Below are 14,858 nucleotides of genomic sequence, written 5' to 3'. Positions count from 1 at the left end.
CAAGGTTGGTATTTTCCTTTTGATAAAGTGGAAAAAATAGTTGAATCATGACTTTTATTTTTATTTTATTTTTTGCCATTTAGACAATGGGACAAGTTAGGAAAAGCCAATTATCATGATAATTTGAATCCTGCGGTTTTTCGAAGTTTGTCTCCCCACACCGAACCGGGTGATCTAATTAGTGTGAGCTGACACACTTAAAGAAGGGGACCATTGTCCTTTCGTGTTTGAAAGTGAAGGTCATCCATAATTACCTGAGGCAGAGGTTCCCAGGTGTACTAGGCATCAAAATCACTTTCTAAAAACTCAGATTTTGAGAATCGGGAATAAACTAATTACAACACAGAAGTTGTTAAAGAGCAAGTTGTTTATTGAGTTAAGAAAAATGGGATTAAATCTTTCAATGTTATGTCTTCTATCTGGCCATATGGTCTTCAATAGTGACCAGATGAAGAACTGTCTTGATGTAATTAAACTAGCTCTCATAATTGGGTATAATTGGACAATAAATTATCTTGGGTTTCTGGCCAGCAATTAATATTACTAATGGTCTAAATTTATTTTAATGCTATTCATTTGACAGACAGTATTGCTTAACAATACTGAGTGGGCTGGAGAGCCAGTTTCCTGAACTTAATCCTGGCTCATCAAGTTAATAGTTCTGTGCATTTGGGCAAGTTATTTGGCTTTTCTGGACCTCAGTTGACCTGTCTCTAAATTGGGGATAAGAGATGTACCTACCTCATAACCTTGTTGTAAGAAATGAATGAATTACAGTGAGCATTTGAGAAGTGTTGGTTGTTTTTATTCCACCAATAAATGAAAAATTATCATATTAATGGCTTGCAACTGTAGACTGAGATAATAAAACGTGTTTATCTATTCTCACAGGACATGAGCATCCCAAATATCTACTCAACCTATATGCATATAATAGAAAAGCCACTCAGGAGAGAGTGAAACAATAGAGAATCTGTACTTTGCACAATCACATATCCTAAAATAGCGTGTGAGGTTTTGTTAATTATGTAACTCAATAATGTTATGAGGGACCCAGCTCTTTCTTTTCTGTCATCCTCAACGTCTAGGCTGGTTCTTCCCAAAATCGCAAAAGCACTGTAGTGGCTCCATCCCACACATTCCAGCAACGTGAGTTCAAAATCCATCCCCAAAGCCCTAGGAAGACTTGATCTGCTGACCTGTGGGCTAGAATTGAGTTCTTTGTGCTTCCCTAAGCAAATCCTGAAAATGAAATCAAATGACAAGAAGTCACATAGCCAATCAGAAACAAATAGATACTGAAAAAATTGGGGTTCGGTTAGTGATGAAGGAGTTTGGCAAGGATATTGAGTAACTAACGTTGTAGCATTTATTTATTATTATTATTTTTGCGGTACGCGGGCCTCTCTCACTGCTGTGGCCTCTCCCGTTGCGGAGCACAGGCTCCGGACGCGCAGGCTCAGCGGCCCCAGCTCACGGGCCCAGCCGCTCCGCGGCATGTGGGATCTTCCCAGACCGGGGCACGAACCCGTGTCCGCTGCATCGGCAGGCGGACTCTCAACCACTGCGCCACCAGGGAAGCCCCTGTAGCATTTATTTTTATATTTTAAGTAGATAAATAACATTTATTTATGTATGAATATAAAGGCTAACATTTGGGTGTATGCAGCCTACCTACCAGAGGATGAATTAATTGTCATATATATAATTTCTCCTTATAAACTATTAACATCATTTCATGGATAAAGAAGGTCAGTAGTCCAAGATGACGGATCCTTCAGGGTGAGGATCAGCTGACAGATACATGGTCCTCTGAAGTTTAAGCTCTTTCCATTATAAAGTGCAATTTCTTATTCCTTTTGGGCATCAGGATATTACATGATGCTCTTAATCTTACCTTATTGTAATGCTGATTTACCTTATTTTTGGAGACAGGTATGACTTTTATGTATATACAGACTCAGTATACAAGACACAGTGTTCGATATTCTCACATTAGCACAATTTTTCCTAATGAATTGACTGTTTTATTAAATAGAAATTGGATGTAGAATTTGTGAAATGCCTCGTAATATCTTATGGAGTAATATGTTAAGTGCTTCTGTTGAGCCCTGTGGCTCCAGCAACTCATTCTAAAGCACGTGTTTTAAACTCTAATTTTCAAGATGTTGAAAACCCCCAAAGAGTCATTGTTGTCTATCCTTAACATATTACAGTATTAAGTTTATAATCTGGGTAACTAAAAGAATGGTGATACAAAATATGCTTGTATTTAGAAGGTTGAATGATTGCAGTGTCATGGTTAGTATAGAGTAGAATTAACTGGTGTTCACGGAACTAGAAAGATGCATTAGTTTAAGTTAAACAATGATTCATTTGGTTGAAATTGTTTACGTTCTGCTTGGTTTCGCAAAATGGTTTTAACAGTTATAGAAACGATAGACTTAAAAAAAAAAACTTAAATGGTAATCCTCCCTTAAAATTTCTGATAAGAAACTTGGAAGATGGAAAACCGAAATGGACCTAGAGAGTAAGCAAGTGGTCCTGGTTGCCTGTCCTCGGAGCAGAGATGCAGTGAGCTCCACCAATGGTCCTAAGTGCGCTTCACCGATTACTAGGCTGTCTGATGGGAGGATGACATTTCAGCATGGCCTCCACCCTGTACCTGGTTTTAATGAATATGATTTTGGATAAGGATAAGTAGAAATTGAAACTGAGAAATCTGATGACACTGGTGCGAAATTAGAGGAAAAATGCAAAGCAGTTGGTAAACTTTTAGCAAGATAAGATTCCCGTCATTTCACCTTTGTAATTGCCATAGTGAATGAAGATTAAGGCTGGAGTAATTCAACGCCCGCAACACAAAATGTTTGGGATGGTGGTAAAGGCGATATCTCGTTCTCATTCCTCCTCCCACCTCACCGCCCCCCAAGATTGGAGGCAGAGTGTAATTTGCATCAGAAATTTGGAGTAATCAAGAATATTTCCTGGTCCCTGCCCCTTTCTCAGGATCGGAACCTCAGCTGTTGCTCTCTTAATGTTGAATGGCAGTGCCACCTATTTTTACCACAAGAATTTTTTTTTTTTTTTTCTTTAAAACTTTACCCCAAATAGTGGTTTGACAGAGTCCTAACTTGAGTACATGCCCAGAGGGAAAGGATAGAGACTAATTTGACCTCAAATTCTGTTGTTTTGCATGAAAAAGCTGAGTTTGTTGCAAATGCCTCAACACATCCAAAGAGGGCTGACACTTTGTTCCCCTTGCTGTCCTTTGGAACTCATGAAAACGTGATTAAAATTTAATACCATTGTCTCAAAAGAAAAAGGAGTAAAAAGAACTTGGGCATGCGTGCTTTCTGCCGTTCCCTAACCACTCCCCCACCCCCAAACCAGATTGCAGGGTTCTGGCCCCATTCTTGAAAGGCTTTGTCTCCCTGGAAGTTTTAAAATAAAGTTCTTGCATCTGTTGACACTGACTTTCAAACATAGGAATTGTTTTCTAATGCTAGAGCCATGTATCAAAAAAATTTTTTTATCCCTTATCTTTGACCAGATATCTGGCGTGTTCTGGAAAATTTTTGGTACACCCCTTAGAGAGTTGCTTATTAATTGTTTTGCAGCTTACAAAAGCACTCGGCTGTGTTGAGACTGACAGTATAATTTACACACATACACTGACAAACATTTATATTTGACAGAATAAATTGTACAGTCAAATGTTCATTGACTTTGTTATTTTAAAGCATTTTCTAATTGAAGTATATCTCTGGTTAATGCTATACTGTCTAGTAAAGTAAATTTACTATATCTTGTGATGTTACATACTTAAGTATACCCTGGTATACCTAGGACAGGGCTGTTTTGTACCCATAAATAGCAAAATATTGTCCTCACTGATTCATGGATTAAAAAGATAAATGTTAAAAAAAAATGCATTAGAAGGGGGAAACCAAAGAAATGAATGTATTTCCATTTAGTAGATCCTTTTGGTTTTCTGTGACATTGTACTAGGCTTGTGTCCTTTCTTCATTATCAAGTCCTATGCATGTAACAACCCCTTAAACTCTTTAAGCATTAGAATTAGAATTAACATATATAAAAGTATTTGCTTTTGATAAGTATCTGTGGTATCATTAACTTTTTCTGCACGGCCTAGATTTGAACAACAGTTGTTCTGGGTTTGAGAAATATTACTGCTATATGCCAATACCCCAGTATAGAAGCAGATGGAAAAAAATATTCAGGATATAGTAAAGTCAGCCTTCTAAAGGTTTGTAAAAAATCTCCCCAAATTCTGTTTTGGACTCTGATTCTTCTTCACGAAATCATGGTTAGTTATGGTTTCTCACGTTTAAGTCTTAGAAATTAAGCAGTTTCTTTTGCCTGGGAAGCCAAACGTTTACCACTATTTTTAATTACTCAGTAGGACATACTAGATTTCATCATGCACGTAATTAAGGCACATGACCTATGTCAACTTTTAATTCAAACTTTTAAAATCCTTTACTTTGTAAAAGATACTTTGTTAAATAAGAAAACTCTTCACGGACTCATTTTAAATGCCTGTTTCTATACAACATGAAGGATCTCAGTTCAGCTCCCAGGATCATCTTAAATACACCCATTGTGTTCTTCCTCAGTTTGACAAGCGGTAGAAGCCTCTCAAGTGCGTTTTTGTTGTTATAATCACTTCTGTTCTCATCAGTAAGTAAGGTCAGGTTATATTGCTGTCCTGGGAGTCGTCCTTTTCACCAGTTATTGCGTGTCTTTCTGTTTGGTGAGTAAGTCTATTTATTAAACTGTGGAATAATGATTTACAGGGGAAATTGTGACATTGAGGAGTGGGCATTCACTTTAAGGAATCTTGACTTGCTGGGATGTTAAAAAGGTAGCAATCTTGTTTTCTCTTTCATTGGTATGTGTCTATTCTGACTGGTAACTATTGCAACTCAGGTAGAATTTACAACTCAGTGTTTCACTGTTCTTTTAGAAAGTGTTGTGAAAGCTCCAGACGCTTACAGTTTAAAATAAAATTGGGCTTAAAAAACATCTCTGGCTAATTCTGTAGAGTTTATGACACGTGGCTAAAAATGCGTGGGTACTTAGCAGTTACAGATAAGAGGGCAAGACCCCTAAGCCGTGGGTTATAGAAAATCGTAACGAGTTTGTACCAATTAGCCTACAAGCCTTTTTATCTTAGATCATTTGAAAATACTACTTTGTCAATAAGATCGGTTCAGTCAGATTGAGCTCTGGTAAGCGGTGCACAATTAGCTGAAGTAAAAAGTAAAAAGCAGAGTGTGGCACCAGCACTAAGAGGACATGTGGACCAAGGACAGAAGAAGGACAAGAGGGGGTGCTTTGGCATAGCGTCTCCAGGAAACTTAAGACTTTGAAAAAAAAGAAAAGTCTTTTAATCCTTTACGAGTTGTTTATCTCAGGGAGAAGGAATAGAAAATGTGTGGGTTTGGAAGCAGCATTTAATTGATCAGTGGTTCCATGTAACTGGAATAGAAGCTAAGTGTGTATACTTGGGGTGAGCGGACATCGTGGAAGGGAAGCTGTCTTTGCAGTAGGTAGCTTTACACTCTTGCAGATTTCATATTATAGAGTCAAGGGACCGTCCAAAAGAAGGTAGGACTCATTTCTAAGTTACTTAGAACCTGACACTTTGAGGAAATGAGTTCGTAGGCACGATAAATATTTTATCGGTTGTTCTAAAGATCAAGGCAATGATGATAGTTTACAATGTGATTCTTGCCTATAATTCCATATGGCTGATAAAATGAAGCAGAATTTCTGTTAAGAACTATAGCTACCAAAAACTTTGTAACAGCACGCACTCAAATTGGTTTTGGAATAAGCAAGTCATAAATGCGCCTCTGATGTGGCCGTGATAGATCATTTGGGCTGTAGCAATGAGGGATATAATGACTCACTTTTGAGCCATACTTTTGAGCAAAGAGATGTGCAACCCATGTGTCAGTAAGTAAGTAGGAGCTGAGAAATGTGTCCCTACAGGGAGGTGTGTTTGAAAGGTCTTACTTTGTCCAAATCTATTATATACGGCCAGTAATACCACAGTTGTCTGCATCTTTCTTTGATTGAGAAATAGTCTTGGCAAAATAATAATGATGATGATAATAATAATAATTATATCATGCCTTTTGTATTTTCTAGGTATTCTGATTGGTAATTATTTTCTATGCATGTACTATATTCTACATGATGTGCTGGGCGCCAAGGATATAAAATTGAATAAAGCACAATTCCTACTTTTCAAGTAGCTGAGTAATTCTCATCTATTTTCTTCCCCAAACTACTCAGAGATAAAATCACATTCTAGTGATAACAGTGACCTACTGTTTGGTGATTGATATTCCTCTGTCCCGGGTGAACCAATGGGTCCATTGAGCATTGCTGTGATACTGGCTGAGAAAGTTAAACCCACTATTATACCTTCCTTTATCACCCGTGCCTGCTGGTGGGATGGGGTCAGGTACATGTATATGTTCAGAAAGTTTTTGTATAAAATACAGGCAATCTATGAACCAGAAATATCCTTGTCTAGATATTTTCGGGTGGGACATAGAAAAGTGAAGGGCTGTGGGTTAGTAGAAGGGAAAGAGTGTGTTGGGGAGGCTTATTTATCGCCCTTGAAGTCCATGATTGGAACAGGTATGGACAGAAAAAGCCCAAACATTTTAACTTTGTTCATCTAAATGATCTTAAGCCAAGGGATTGAAGAGCGGTAGCACAGTTACATATGTTAAACCTTTATTACACATAGGATGTGAGGCTGTATTCAGTTGAGTTTCTTGATGTTCCACGTAACAAGAACCAAGTGAAGTTAGTGTAAGAAGAATGAAGTTGGGATGGTACCAGAGGGGTTCTTCATAACCTCAACCAGCACAAGAACAGGAACAGGGTCTAAAACGGCATTAGGAACACCAAAAGTCCCGCTTCTCAAGACGTGAATTCTTGCTTGCTTCTGGATTTCTGCTTTATTCTTCCTCCCCTAGAGCAGCTTTCTTTGCCCCTCTGTTTCCATGTTATAATTTGTCTGTCTCACATCCCTAAATGTGCCTTACGATAGTCCCAGCCTCCTTCAGTCTTTCAGTCCCACTTGCAAGTTCCTTGGGGAGATAGTGCAGTTGGTCCAGTTTGGATCAAAAGTCCAACTCTGATCTCATCAATGTGGCTGGAAGGGGAGGGCACAGGTGCAGTGATGGTGGCAGTGGCCGTGGGGTTGAAGTAGAACCACTCAGAACACCTGTGTTTACCAGGCGCCCACCCCTTTGGATGGGTGGTAGGAAGGTAGGTGTGCGGGTGAGTGGAGGTGTTTCTCAGAAAATGGGGGATGGCACTGATTTTGGGCATAGTGGCCTTACACGATACCTATGATTACAAAAAAGCTAAAACATCCTGAGGATATTAGAAAAAAATAAGGATAGTAGAATAATAATGCAAGATAAGCGTTCAGGCATGTATTTGGTACAAGGCTTTCTAATAGTTAAAGCAAAACTTAAAGTATTCATTATTCTTTGATCCTGTAACTTTGTTTTGTTCCTCAGTTATTTTGACTTATTTTTTTCCTAGGAGATCCTTTTCCCATACATGCAATATACAAGATTTTGTCTTTAATTGAATTTTAAAAATACAAGTAAAACTTCCCAACATTTTCTTCAAGTAGAATAGTGGCAGTATCATTCTATTTCAATGGATTGGGACCACAGTCCATGTCTTGAAAGCTAACATTTGAATTACTGTTCTTAAAAGACTGCATCTATTTATCCATTTTCAACCAGTTAATAGGCCCTCAAATATTGTACTCAGTGCCATTGAAATATCTTACTATTAGTTTTCTAGATTGTTCCCCATGAGTTAATGATTTTGGCTATTTTTCTCATTGTGAAAGATGAAAGAGTCAGTGTAGTCTTGATAAAAATATATCAGTTCCTACTGTTAAAAGTTTTTTGTCCCAGTCTTAAAGCTCAGGACTTAAAAAGTGGTCCCAGTTCTGTGGGATCCTGATACCTTATGAAAGGCTGTTGAGTTGTCATTGATTAACTTGGTATATTAAGTTTCTTTCAGTTTATATTAAAATTCTTTTTTAACTATGGGGATTACTCTGCTTAGAAAGTAAAGTCTTTAAATGATGAAGCATTTATGTTCTTCTTTTTCGATGACTTAAGAAGAAAGCTTGACTTTAAGCCATGTGCCAGACACTCTAACTTTTCCTATTGTTTAAAAAAGGCCGGCATTAAAAAGTTAGTACAAAGAAAGAACCTAAGCTACCTCTCTTCAGAATTTTTCACATTCTTAGTTCACTGAAAGCATTTGTCAGCACCTCATCACTAACATGGAGTATAAGTTAATGACGCACAAAGTTTAAAACCTCATATTCAGTTAGAAGACCTATTAGTTTTGAAAGCAGTAAAGAATAATTGGCAGTTACTGAATTTTAAATAGGATCTACGTGTTGTATTTTTGGTTTAGAGTGCGTATAGCATTTTGTGTTATGCTGTGAAACTTGATGTTTCACGTCAAGTTGTAACCTAAAGTCTCTTCCTGATTTTAATGTGGAATATTTCCTCCCTTTAATTGCTAACATGGTTTTCAAATATTTACGCATGGTTTTTAAAGTGCTAACTGGCACTAGAATAGTTGATGGATGGTAAACTGTTGGAATCAACATTAACTTAAAGCACATCCATAGTAAATTTTTGTATCCTGGCCTGCTGGCATTTGTGCATTAAATGCATCGTAGCCTAGCAGTAAAATACATAAAACGGCAGTACGCAGTTTCAGATTTTATCTTTCCAGAGCCTCAGATGCCAGCCACTGGGTATGCTTCGGCAGAGTTTGATGGAGTCTTTTGTAGAATTGTAAATGTTACGGTGAGGGTCTTATGTTTTTGAACAGAACAGTGCCTGTTTACGTGTTACAACTCATTTGGTTCAGTGGGGGGGTTTTAAAAAAATCACCTTTCTTCTAAAACCCAAATACGTGATTAACGTAATCTTTCACGTCTCACTCTTGCTTTTTGTTTCATGCTTGTATTTCTTCGCAGATTTTCTCCCATTGTCATTAGCGTGTTCCATAAAAACATGTGTCCCGGCAGATCGAATGTGTTCCACTGAGCCCGGCATCCTGCCCCCTCATCTGCTCATCTTCCCTTACCTCTCTGTAGTTTCCCTGAGAATTTGCTATTCATCCAATACACCATTTTTGCAATTATTCTACTGTTCAGAGACATTTAGACAAAGGCCTTTTCTCCTCTGAATGCAGAACCTGGCCGGGAACTCCAGTCCCCACACCGTTTTCCTGTGTGGCCCCTAGGGATCCGCTCTGGGGACTCGGGTTCAGGGGACCGGAGAGGAGGCCTGGGGTTCCCTTGTCAACTGCGTCTGTGCGGGTTCTGACCCAGGAACCCTGTCTGGCGACCACTGTGGCTTGTGGTGAGTTACTTCGCAGCTCTGAACCTGGCTGCTGAGAAGGACAGGGGTTGTTGAGTGGTGATTTGCTGCCATTCTCCGAAGTCTTCGCTAGCACGTGGTGAAGTCTGATGACAGTACCTCCCAAGTGTCATTGTCTTGTTGGATTATGTCGCATCGTTTATGGAGCATCAAGTGTGTGAAGCGCTGCTTTATGTAAGGGTATGGTCACTTCAGTCAGCACTGACGTAACATTTCAGTAGGTTTTCCCGTTATATTCTAATAATGGTTATTTTGACACCTTAAAGGCTTTCTCAGTCCATTTACTGAAGTTCCCTTAAAGCTTTACGTCAGTCATATGCAAGAGTTAAAATGTCTTTTCTTGGCATAAAGTTTTAATTATTTTCAGTGGAACCAAAACCTCCTGAACCTCTTTCAGCATCATCTAAAACTTGAACTTCTTCTATTTCTGGGTAAAAAATCCATTCACAAATGAGCTGTGCAATTCCATCACCCTTTTTGACTTCGGACTTTGCCAAAATCAAACAGTAGAACACCAACATTCCCTCTGTAATCTTCAGCTATGACACCAGCCCCTACATCTATGAAGTATTTTGCAGCCAAACCAGAATGTGGAGCTAGTCTCCCATAGCACCCAGAAGGAAGAGCTATCTGAATGTCGGTTTTCACAAAGGCTTTCTCCATAGGTGGTAGTATGTAATCATAGGTGCTGTACAGGTCATAGCCCACGGCACGTGCATACCCCTTGGTCCAGGTGGTGGTGTGCTTCGAGAGCCGGACAAGGTGGGGCTGCATGCTGCCCTCCCCCGCAGGCCGGGCCCACTTGCTGAGGGAGATGACTTGTGCCTCTTGAGAGAAGGGCATGGCAGGGCAGAACGTGAGCCCAAGAGGGAGTGGGGGGGCAAGAGAGAGAGAGCAGGGTGAGACCAGCACACTAAACTTGTTTTTTAACTTAGAGTTAAAAGAGCAAAGCAACATTTTCTCGTATCTGAGTTGGAAGAAAATCCTAATTATCTCTAAATATGGAATGATTGTAAAATATGTAAGCCCCAAGTTGGGACACTTGTTTTTTTTAAGTTTTATATATATATATATATATAAAGGGAAAGATTCAGTTTCTCTCTGGTTCAATACGTAAAGATGGAGAGCATTCAGCCATGATGTTCGTGTCACATGGTGGCGTGAAGGGACCATATCTTCCTGGATGTGTATCTGCGCATCCAGCCATAGCACTTACAGGTGCTCCAGCTTTTTCTTAAGGAATCGACAAATGAATCATGACTCATTTCACACAACTTGTGGGATTTCCTTTTAACTAAGTTGGCTTAGACGTGAGAAAGTCCAGCAAGGTTCTCGCCTTATTATTAGGTCATTGGCAATGCTGATTGAAAACGGGGTGACTCTTACTGACGGGAGTGGACCTCTGTCTGGCGGATGGTACCCCTCCTCGAGCTGTCTGGACATGGTCATCCAGAAGAAGCAGAAGTGTGTGCTGGCTCAGATGTTTGCGCTGTCCAGTCTCTGATGCTAGGACCTTCTCACAGGGAGGTCAGAGAACCACAGTAGATTCCCACATGGAGGAGATGAGTGGAAGAGCATGACCCATCCAAAGATAGATACACAATGAAGTTCACTTTTTGAGATAAAATTTGTAACTCTAGTGTTTCAATGAAATTTATTCCTGTTTGAGGATCGTGGGATATCTTTTAAAATAACAAAACCCTTCTAAGTCCAACTCTAGACAGTGTGTAAATTCAGTGCATTTTAGGAGATACTGTAAATGTTCTGTTGCTAAAATGGCAGCCAATGTAATGAAAAAGCAGAGCTGCATCAGTGGGAAGCAGGGATGGGCTGGATTCCGACACAATTCCGAGAACCAACTTCGACAACAGCAACAAAGCTTACACGTACTGGTCTTACTTTATATTGTGGATTCAAAACAGAAGAGATTCTACCTCTACAAAGTGAAGGCAGGGGGCTATGTTTTATTTCTTTTCGACTTTATGAGGTGCATCATAAAGTCTTAAGACCTTCAGAAGAGAAAATTATTGAAAGTTACCTCTGTTGTCTTATTTAAATAAGGCTTTGTGGTCAAATGCTCCAAGTCAGAGGGAACCATCAGAGTTCTGTTGGGACAAATCCATAGCGTACCCCAACAGGGCTTCTGGTTCAGAGTTCCTTCTGTGGGAATTAGGACTATTGCCAGCAGTTTCCAAGATACTGGATTTTAAAAGATATCACAGTTAACGTGTGGAAAAAACATATTGGCTTGAAGTTTCTATTGTTGGAAGATACCGGCTAAAACATTAAAAAATGTAACTTTTGAGATGAGAGCTATCTGATGGTTGCAGTTCAGTTTTCCAGCTCCTGCCCATCCTCTTTATCGATGCTTGGGTAGTTTGGTTGGTTGGACTCAGCGGATGGAAGGTCCAATAATGGATATTCCTGGATCATTCTGTTCCCAATAATTGAGACCTGACTATTTCAGATGACCTAACTTCTGAGAGTGATGAACTGGAAATAGGACTTGGGATGTGATAGAGACCAAAGAAAAACTTAGGAGGCAATCCTGTTCAAAGTATTTACAAAAATAAAGGCAATCAGAGGTGCCTCTTCTATGACTCTTTTAGTTCTTGGTCTTCGAACCAAAGAGAAGAATGACACTTCCTGTTTGGAAGGCTGGAGTGTTGAGGAGGATTTTTCATAAACCACTATGTTTAAGGTTAGATTTTAATGCTATTTGGGTAGTGAATTTCATGCTGTTTTAAACATTGGAGAAACTTCTGTAGGAAATGAGATTTAAAAATGAAAGGAAGAGAGGGAGAGATTGTTTTGACTTATAGAAAACTGTTTTCAGGGTTAATCCATGTTACTGCTTTCAGATAGGTTTTTAAAGAACAGGGTGGCTAACTGGTAGAACCTAAAACATCAAATGGGGAGACTTTGTGCTTGATCACTAGGGACTGAGCTGTCCCAGGATGCCGACCCCGTTGTGTAACTCTTGTCACTATCTCATTAGCTTTTAGAGCCCACAGAAGCACAACCACATTTATCGAGTCTTGGGAAAGTTTTTGTTTAATGTAGGCTAACTTTTCAGTAGTTAGTAGAAATGATGATCAAAGTTTGCTGGTTAATTAGCCATTTTAAGCATAGTCATTGCCTGAAATATGTTTTGCCTGTCCACACAGTGTATTTTTTCTCTCACCGTTAAACAATATTCTAATTTGACTTGCCACTTGAACAATAGGTGTCAGGTTATGCAGTGAGAATAAGACAGCTCTCTGTAGTAATCCATCCGATTGCAAACTCACTGAGTGCTTCGCGTCCCCTCCCTAATCTTGATGAGCATTTCTAGGTAATATTAAGAGCGAAACATGTGAGTTCCTTACAGAGCTTAAAAGCTATGTGTCTCAGTGTAATAAATCTCTAGGTGAATTCTTGGCAGTGATGCATACGTTTCATGTGTGCCGTGATTATCTCCAGTCATAATTATTTAATACACACGGTATGTGTAACATTTATCTTCCCAAGGGAAAAATGATGTGGCATAATTCTAGCAGATTATTTATGTTGTTTCTGCTTATAATGTTTGGTAAAAAATGCTGTGTATCTGTCTTTGAAACCCCTTCTGTTCTATTTTTAAATGGCTGTATGAAAATAAAGAAACGAAGCAGAGTAAGTAATCTTGTTTCTGCATGTTTCCTCTTATAAATTACTGTGAATTCCTAATGTTCATTGAATTGATCTGTGGATGGGAACTGGCTGACGGTGAGGGTGTCCCCCTAACTGTTTGATGAGCAGTTCAGTAATGTTACCTGTTCTATAAATTTGCACGAAGATTTGAAAGTTTCATTCGCCATTGTAGACTGGGAAAATTTGTGTTCTTATTATCAAATATTGAATAACTAAATTTCAGAAAAATAACTTATGGAATAAGTTAAAAAAATTAAAAACATTTCTTCCTTTTGTGTGTTTGAAAACTAGACAGCAGGCTAGTAATTTCTTGCCTTTTCAGATAATTTCATTTGTGTTCTGGCAGTACTAAGTGTTTATCTGTCGGGGTCCTTCTCCATGATGGTCTTAAATTCTAATGTGCTCATTCATTGTGTTGAACCAAAAGAATACATTAAATGTCTAAAACAACATGAAAGAAGAAGAAAACCACTCGGTTAATACAGCGAAAATTAAAGCTATGTGTTTATTCCCAGTGGAATCCTGAGACTTATTGATAAAATGAGTATTGGTAATTGCTCTGATCTGCAAAGTATTTATTTTTCTTCTTTGTACAAAAATGTATTCATCTGGTATACTCAGCGTTTTAGTGAGTAATATAAAGTGTTAACTTCAAAATTTAAAACAATTTTTCATTATTACTTTACTATCAATATATGTTGAAAATTCAGTAGGTTCTAGAGGTATAGAACAAGTAATTTATTTATGGTATTTTTTTCTAATTTCATTTTATCATAAATATATATTTTACATTAAAACGTGCTTATAGTGTAAGGCATTGAAAAACAAAGGAGTACAAAGTAGAAAATATATCTCCTGTAATTCTACAATATCAGATGTTTACTACAATATGTTAATATTTTGGGGTGTGTCATTTGTTCTTTCCATGCCTGTGATTATATTTTTTAATAGCTATATTGGTTTAAAATACCTTGGATGTACAGTGATTTATTTAACGCGTCTCTTGTGTGTAGTTAAGGGTGTTGTTATGAATTTTTGATAGAACTGTTATCATTGTTTTCCCTCTCAACGTCCATGTTTTTAGATTCTCACTGAGATCTTGTCCACATGTTTCTCTCTGTTGACAAGTGCTTTCCAGCAGTGGTGGTGTTTGGCCCATCCCATGAGTTTAAGGGGCCTCAGGCCACTTTGAAAGCTCTACTCCTGGAGTGCCTGTTACCTTCTGTCTCTCACCTCATCCCTTTAGATTGGGGCAGTTGGGATTTTGGTCAGAGATGAGCCAGTTGTGGAAACGTGGCCTTGATTCAGTACCAGGAGATCACATTGTAAAGATCACATTGCGAGATGGGCTACACATAAGTTACTCTTCAAAAAAAAAATTATTTATGTATTTCGGCTGTGCCGGGTCTTAGTTGCCACATGTGGGATCTTTAGTTGTGGCATGCAGACTTCTTAGTTGTGGCGTGGGAACTCTTAGTTGCGGCACGCATGCGGGAACTAGTTCCCCGACCAGGGATTGAACCTAGGCCCCCTGCATTGGGAGCTCGAGTCTTATGTGCTGGACCACCATGGAAGTCCCTAAGTTATTCTTTAGTCAAGCAATTAATAAAAATTTGAACTGATGAAAGAGGACTCCAGTGGTTGTCTGAAATTCACACCCTGCCTATTTTTTGAGGAGGGTAGCGTCAACGCATATGGGGCTTTCTG

General features: G+C 38.8%; 1 pseudogene; it reads right to left on the bottom strand.

The window, feature by feature from the left end:
• Positions 1-9,832: 9,832 nt before the first annotated feature.
• On the bottom strand, positions 9,833-10,322 carry LOC112397948 (deoxyuridine 5'-triphosphate nucleotidohydrolase, mitochondrial pseudogene; annotated as a pseudogene).
• Between the last annotated feature and the right edge of the window lie 4,536 nt (positions 10,323-14,858).

This window comes from Neophocaena asiaeorientalis, unplaced genomic scaffold (genome assembly GCF_003031525.2).
Source record: "Neophocaena asiaeorientalis asiaeorientalis breed wild unplaced genomic scaffold, Neophocaena_asiaeorientalis_V1.1 scaffold781, whole genome shotgun sequence".
In the NCBI taxonomy this organism is placed as follows: Eukaryota; Metazoa; Chordata; class Mammalia; order Artiodactyla; family Phocoenidae; genus Neophocaena; species Neophocaena asiaeorientalis.
Note: the sequence above shows the minus strand (reverse complement) of the source record. Positions and strands in the feature narration are given on the sequence as shown.